Source organism: Dryobates pubescens, chromosome 23 (assembly GCF_014839835.1).
Source record: "Dryobates pubescens isolate bDryPub1 chromosome 23, bDryPub1.pri, whole genome shotgun sequence".
NCBI lineage: Eukaryota > Metazoa > Chordata > Aves > Piciformes > Picidae > Dryobates > Dryobates pubescens.
The window spans coordinates 16025398-16032024 of NC_071634.1; positions in this window are offsets into that span (position 1 = coordinate 16025398).

Here is a 6627-nt window from a genome sequence, read left to right on the forward strand (position 1 = left end):
ATATTTATACCTGGTATCTACTGTTGTGCAAAGTGCAGGGGGTGGGACTGTGGTCAAGCCATTGTTCTTTTATCAGCTGCACCAGCATTTGAGCCATTTTGCAGGTGATCAGTGGAAGAATGAGCCTTCAGGCCCAATTCGGTGGAGGAATGGGTCTCCAGCCTGTTCTGCATTCCTCCCTACGTGTGACATGGCAGCACAGACCCCCATCTCTACCCAGCCTGCGTCTGGTTGCCACGCTATTTTACACTCTTTGGTGCTTCCAACACAGGTGCCCCTCTTTAGGATGCATGTGGTAAGTGACTTCACTGGAATAAATGACAGCCTCCACCTCTTAACAGCGCAGCTTCTTGTCAGCTGTTGCAAGTCAAAACCCTACCACAGGTGACACACAGTTCCCACTGACTGGGACGACCTTACCTGTATGTATGCAAGACAGCACAGGGACCAAGGCACGCGAGCAGTAGCTGCTTTTTAATTGTTTACAGTTCATCTTTTTGCACAAAGATTTTTGCTAATTCAGGTGTAATTAAGGCAGTAATGAAACCTCCATTTGCTTTTCCAAAAGAAGACTGCAAGAGACACAGTGTTAACCCGAAGAGGAATCCAAGACAGAAAACATTTCCTCGCAGCCCTCAGCCAACATGCAGTTTTCCCTGCCTGCTTCCCTTAAAAGCCAGCAACTGGTGCGAGTGTTTTTACTGCAGTTAAATACATAAGAGCCTTTCATATGGGGCAAACAAAGCAGAGCTCAAAGGTGCTGAATAAAGACCTAAACCTTTGGGCTCAGTGCTGGCAGAAAGGTGCTTCAAGCAGTGAGGCAGGGGAAGGCAACCAGAAGATTTGAAAACAGCATCACAGGTAATGTTCTCTGTCCTGCTCTGAAGCTGCATTCACAGAACAGGAATTTGAACATGTCTTGGGAATACATCAAGGGTACCTGACTCCATCATTAACTTTTATTTTCCTGTAGCAAACAGGTTCAAACTTTGGCTGATCACTCAAAGTCCCAAGCAGAGCTCATCTTCTTCCTGTAAAAAGTGGATGTGGTTAACTGTTAAAATCATTACAAACAGTTCCTCTGCGCAGCAAGAGATAAATTCACCTCTGTGTCTCTCTCAAAAAAAGACTGATTGACCAACCTCTGGACACTGGCTGCTCTCTAAAGCCTCTTCAACCCTCTAACCCGTACATTGTGCTTCTTGCTGAGCATGAATTCCCTGCTATAACGTGACCTGCTGAGGCTGTTGCTTTTGAGTGTTGCCAAGGATCTCCATGTTGCTGTGGGAACACAACCTGAACAATCAGCTAATGCACCTTCATTCCAGCTGCTGCAAGATGGGTGAAAATGACAGCAGCACAAACCTAAGACTTCCCTCACTCTCCGTGTTTCTTTATTCAAGTAAAAAGCATCAATTAGCACAGCAAGGAGACAAAATTGCTTCTTAATTGTGCTGGAGGGACCATTTTTATCTTTCTCTCCCCCTCTTTTTGTTTTGTTTTTTTTTTAACCTGAAGGTACCAAGTGTCATTTTGCATATATTAAGATTTAAAGAGGTGTCTCTGTTACAGCTGGTGTGCAACTCGAGACTCCCAGAGTTGTAAAACTGTAACTTTATGCTAATTTCACTAAATTATGTATAGCCCATTTACAAATACCTTGTGTGCTGTCCTTGATCCCCACACCACACTTGGACTGCTCTGCTGTTTATTTGTCAGCTTGGACTCCCCAGGCCTCATAAACTGTTACTGGTTACAGGAAATCGGATTTGACTTATCAGCTTCTCCCCTGTTAGTCTCAGCAAGGGTTTTCACATGCTGTGTACCACAGGGCACCTTGTTTCAGCAGGATGAGAGCTTGAAAAGAGGCTGGAGAGCTTCTTTACTTGACAAAAAACATGACTGAATGAAGCGCAGAGCTTGTGATATTCAGAGGTAGTCAAACCAGAGAGCTCAGCATTATTGTTATGTATTCCTTCCCCACAAACTGAAGCCCTTGACCAGATTTAATTGTTCCATGTTTGGGGTTATTCTTTTCACTGGGGCTTAGTGCTGGGAATAATGGCCAGGACGTTTTCCAGCCCAGGAGCACCAAGGACAAGAGGACAAGCTGTGCCTGGGGTGAGAGCCTGTCCAAGGGGCTCGCTGCAGCCTGCTGGGCAAACGGTGGTGAGGGTAGGAAGGAGTCACCTGCCTGTGGTCTCTGTCCCACTCTGTGGTCCTTAACCTGCCTCTGCTCCTGCGAGGATGCCAAATGAGCACTGGCAGCTACACCAAGGTCTGGGGGCAACCAGCATCACTTTCTAGACACGGTGCCTGGGGAAACATGTGGTTAGTTCCTGTGAATGGAGAAGTACTGTGAGGAAGCACAAGCCCTGGAAAATGAGAAAATGGGAACACAGTGGCCTGGCAAGGTTTCCAGTAGAGTTTCCAGTGTGATTCCAACAACCAAACAAGGGCACAAGGCTTGGTACAACTCCCTCCTCTTTTACTCCTAAGTGTTGTCACCTGTTGCAGTTTCTTTCATGTCTGTGACACATCACACACTTGGCTGCAAAAATGAAGCACTCTTTGGTAGGAGGTCAGTACAGAGATGAAGAGATCAAACCATCCCAGCATGGGAGGGAGAGAGAGCTTGTACAACCCGTGCACCTGGAGCTAAGAACTTGCCCTAGGCTTGGAGCTAAGAAATGCCTTTCAAAGTGTCATCACCTCAGCTGCAGTCAGCACATGAGAGCACACTGTACCTAGGAGTGCAATGGCTGGAAACCCTTCTTCCCCAAGTGCAGCTGCACACACAGCAGTGTGTCAGAGATGCCTGAGAAGCAGGCAGGAGGACGCCTGCAGTCATCACAGTAAATGACACTTCCCTACCTGACAGCAGAGACATTTTATTTAGTGTGTCATGAGGAGCAGCTGGTGGAACCTTCATCACGTGCATCCTTCATCTGATGCCAAGCCACACAGCTTTGTGCCTCTGAAAGAGACCTGCTCATCTCAGCCAAACACACAAGCAAACTAAGCCAGATCAGGATGGCTGCTAAACTTGCAGTGGCAGGTGGCCTGTATCCACTCTGAGATTAAAAGACCAGGAAAGAGGAAGTCTCTGACTACGAGAGAGCTACTCTGCAACCTTTGAATACAAACCCAGAAGCTGGGAAAGCTCACAGTGAAGTTCTCCCACCTTTCCTGGGAACTTGGTCATGCTTGCCAGGACATCTTGAGTCTTGCCCAATACATAAATCACTGGGTAGGAGAACCAGAATGACAGATCTCAGGGAACCTGGGGAAGAGAAGGAAGCCTCTCCACCACCTTTTAGCTCCTTCAATTAACTTTGGGTTTCTAACATTTGATTCAAAGCAGCTTGTGTGATGTGTTGCTCACACTTTGTATAAGGGCAGCGCAGTAAGCACAGGCTTGCATTCAACAGTAGTGTGCAGAAAGGTAATCAGGAGCTTGGAAAGGAAATGGCTAAGTCAAGCAATTCATTGCATCTCGATGGAACACAGTAATACTCCAGTGTCTCACTGGAAATCTATTGAGGGTTTTGTTATTTCACTGCTTCAAGAGTGGAGCAGATCACCCAAGCTGATTTTCTGAAGCACTGCCTAAAATCCCAAGCAGTCAGGAAAGGAAGTTAGAGTTGGAGGTAGGCATTTGGAACCTTCTGCTTCTTAGGGGATGCTGATTTGTCCAAACCTTTTTTTGTGATTCATAATGATAAAACTCCTGAAGGAAAGGTTTCTTGAACCAGGAGTGGGACTGCTGTTCCAAAAAGAGGAAAGGTTTGTGGAATGTGAGCCCAGAAAGTTTAGCTCATGAGTAACTCCCAGCAAGGCTTGACTGGGCTTCCTCCTCTAACCACATGCGAACTTCTGGACAGGGTCATTTGAATAGGAACTGCTGGGGTCAAGAGCTACTTGAGCTCATTTTAACTTGAAAAGATTAGGAGTTGATACAGAATTAATGACTATCCTTACAAATTGCTGACAGCTGTAGTTCACTAACCTCCACACAGCGACTCCTTTCAACCTCTGGATAGAAAACTATAAAAGCACTAAACAATATTCAGAAGCCTGGGCCGGTCTACCTTCAGGTACTGGTGTGAGGCCAGCTCTTTAGGCAGCTTTTCAGTGCTCAAGCAAAAGAATTGCAGATTTATCATCACACAGGCTGAGAACACACAGCATTTACCTGCACTGCAGAAAGTCTCGGGGGCAATCTGGAAGATGCAGCAGGGAGAAAGGCACAGTAAGAATATTTGCCACCCATAAAGAGGAGAGAAACCACTGGGAACGGCAGAGGAGCACACGGCTGCATGCTTGGTTTAAGATTATGATTAGAGAAGTCATGCAAACACCCTGGAAGCATGTGAAAAAAGAGAGGCACTGAGATAGTTATATTTAGCCTCACGAGCTTACCCTTGCTAGTTTGCAGTCAATCACAATCCATGGGGAGAGAATGGCCCTTCCAGGAGGTGCTCAGAAGCTAGCAACACACCACAGCACTCCTACAAAAGCAGCTTCCCCCACCCCCTGCTAGTTGAAGAGGCAGTGAGCAAACATCTGCTTATTTGAATTATTTTCCTAAACTCATCTTCTGAACGAAATCAGTACACTGTGATCTGGGCTGACTGTTGGGTTATGCCAGGGGGAAAACCTTGGTATCTTGAGCTCCCAGGCGGCAGTGATAAGCATCTTTTGTGGCTGAAGGACTTGATGGCTGTGGATACAGCAGTGGAGAGGATTCTGCTTGAGAAGATGAGGCTTCCTGAGTGTATGAGCTGAGGTAAGGCCAGAACACAGGAGAAAAAAGCACTATGAATAGTAAGGGATGAGCCCTCAAGAAGGAGAAGAAAGTGTGTCTGGGGAAATCCCAGTTGTGGTATAGGCTGGGCTGCAGTCTGAGCTTGCTGTCTACCCTTACACAGGTCTGAGATATATTTACATGCCTTGGGTTTGGAGACCTACTGCCAAACCAGGTCCAGCACCAAAACAATGTAACAGCATCACCCAAGGAGTGCCGCAGAGGACATTGTACCTAGTCTGGAGACAGTGGCACCCTGCAGCAGCAATACCCTTCAGGTGCCCTTGTGCTGCAGCCACACCGGCTCACCCGTCTGGCAGAGTTCAGCCAGGATGATGCAGGGAGCTTTGCAAACACCAGCAGTTATCGCCAGGGTGAAGAAAGATTGGGTGTTGACTTTTGAATTACACAGTTCAGCACAGAAAAGCCATGGGATGTTTAAACAGAACAAAACACTCAGGAACTCTATGCCCAGCTTACAAGAAGGAAGCAACTAACTGTGCCCCAAACCCAACGGCATGCAAGGCATGACAAAGGGAAGGTTCCCCATTGCTCAACTGTCGATCGTATCTGCCGCAGGAACCTGGGGGTTGCCTCTGGTGACAAACAGCCTGAGAGGTGTGAGGAGAACAGAAGCCAACCTCTACCACTGCAAGTTTAAATAAATAAATAAACCAACCAACCAGCCAACGTTAAACAAATAAAAGAGCAAAAGGGCTTGGTGCACTGCATCACAAAGACCCTGCAGAACCACCCCTCTCCTTTCCTGTGGCCCTGCTAGTCACCAACGGCAGGTTCTCCCCCTTTTCTAACACTCATGTTTGGGGGTGTTTGAAGAGACCTGCTTGCTTTGGACCAGATGATCCTCGGGGTCCCTTCCATCCTGGCATTCTGTGACTGTCCTCTCGTTTTTTATCCTCTGTGCTAATAGCCTCAGAGCCAACAAAGCAGTGGAGCTGAAACAGAGATGCAAAGGAAACCCAGTAGAAAAGTGATGATAAATGGATTCCTCCACTTCACAGAACAGGAGGAGAGCATGGAAATAAGCTGCCAGAATGTGCAGAATTTTGCATGACTGCCACTTCTCGAAGTATTTGAGTAACCATCTGCCTCCAGCTGGCGTGACAATGAGCTGCAGAGAAACACAAAGAAGCTGAGAACTTTTCTGGCCTCTCTTGAACATTCAACATTGCTTCACTCCAGTGAAGTACCACAGAAGACAGCTTTATGAGCCAATTAAAGGGGGGAAAAAAGCAAGTGTTTTGTTTGAAAAGCTCGTTAGCCCTCGCCTTAGCCACAACCTACCTATCAAAGTTTTATTTGATTACAAATAAAAATTCACATAAAAAGGCCAAACAGACACCAGCCAAACCTGAGGACTGAAAGGCTCTCGGGGTTCCCAGATTCCCTCTTTGTTTTCTTTGGCTTTGTAGTCGTGATTATTCCTCACTATTTTTAGCACCAGTAACTGTGCTTCTCTGAATATGAACGAAACAAGCAGAGTCACATTCCTACAACGAAAGGAAAGTCAAACAGACATCAGAGCATGCAGTCTAGTGCTAGGCAGGCTCTGCACTATGGAAAGAGCACATCCAAGGACATGAGTGACACCTCCTGTGAAGTGTGCAGGTACTATGCCTTGACCAGACATGTGCAGGCACAAGCTGGCATTGTAGGATCCAGCTAACCTGACTCCTGGGCCAGTGATCAAAAGCTGTGTTTCTCCATCAGCAATGCAGGCTCACCACCCACTGACCTCTCAGGGAAGAGATGAAACTTCTGTCCTTGCCACCCAAAAGAAGACAACATCCAGAGAGATG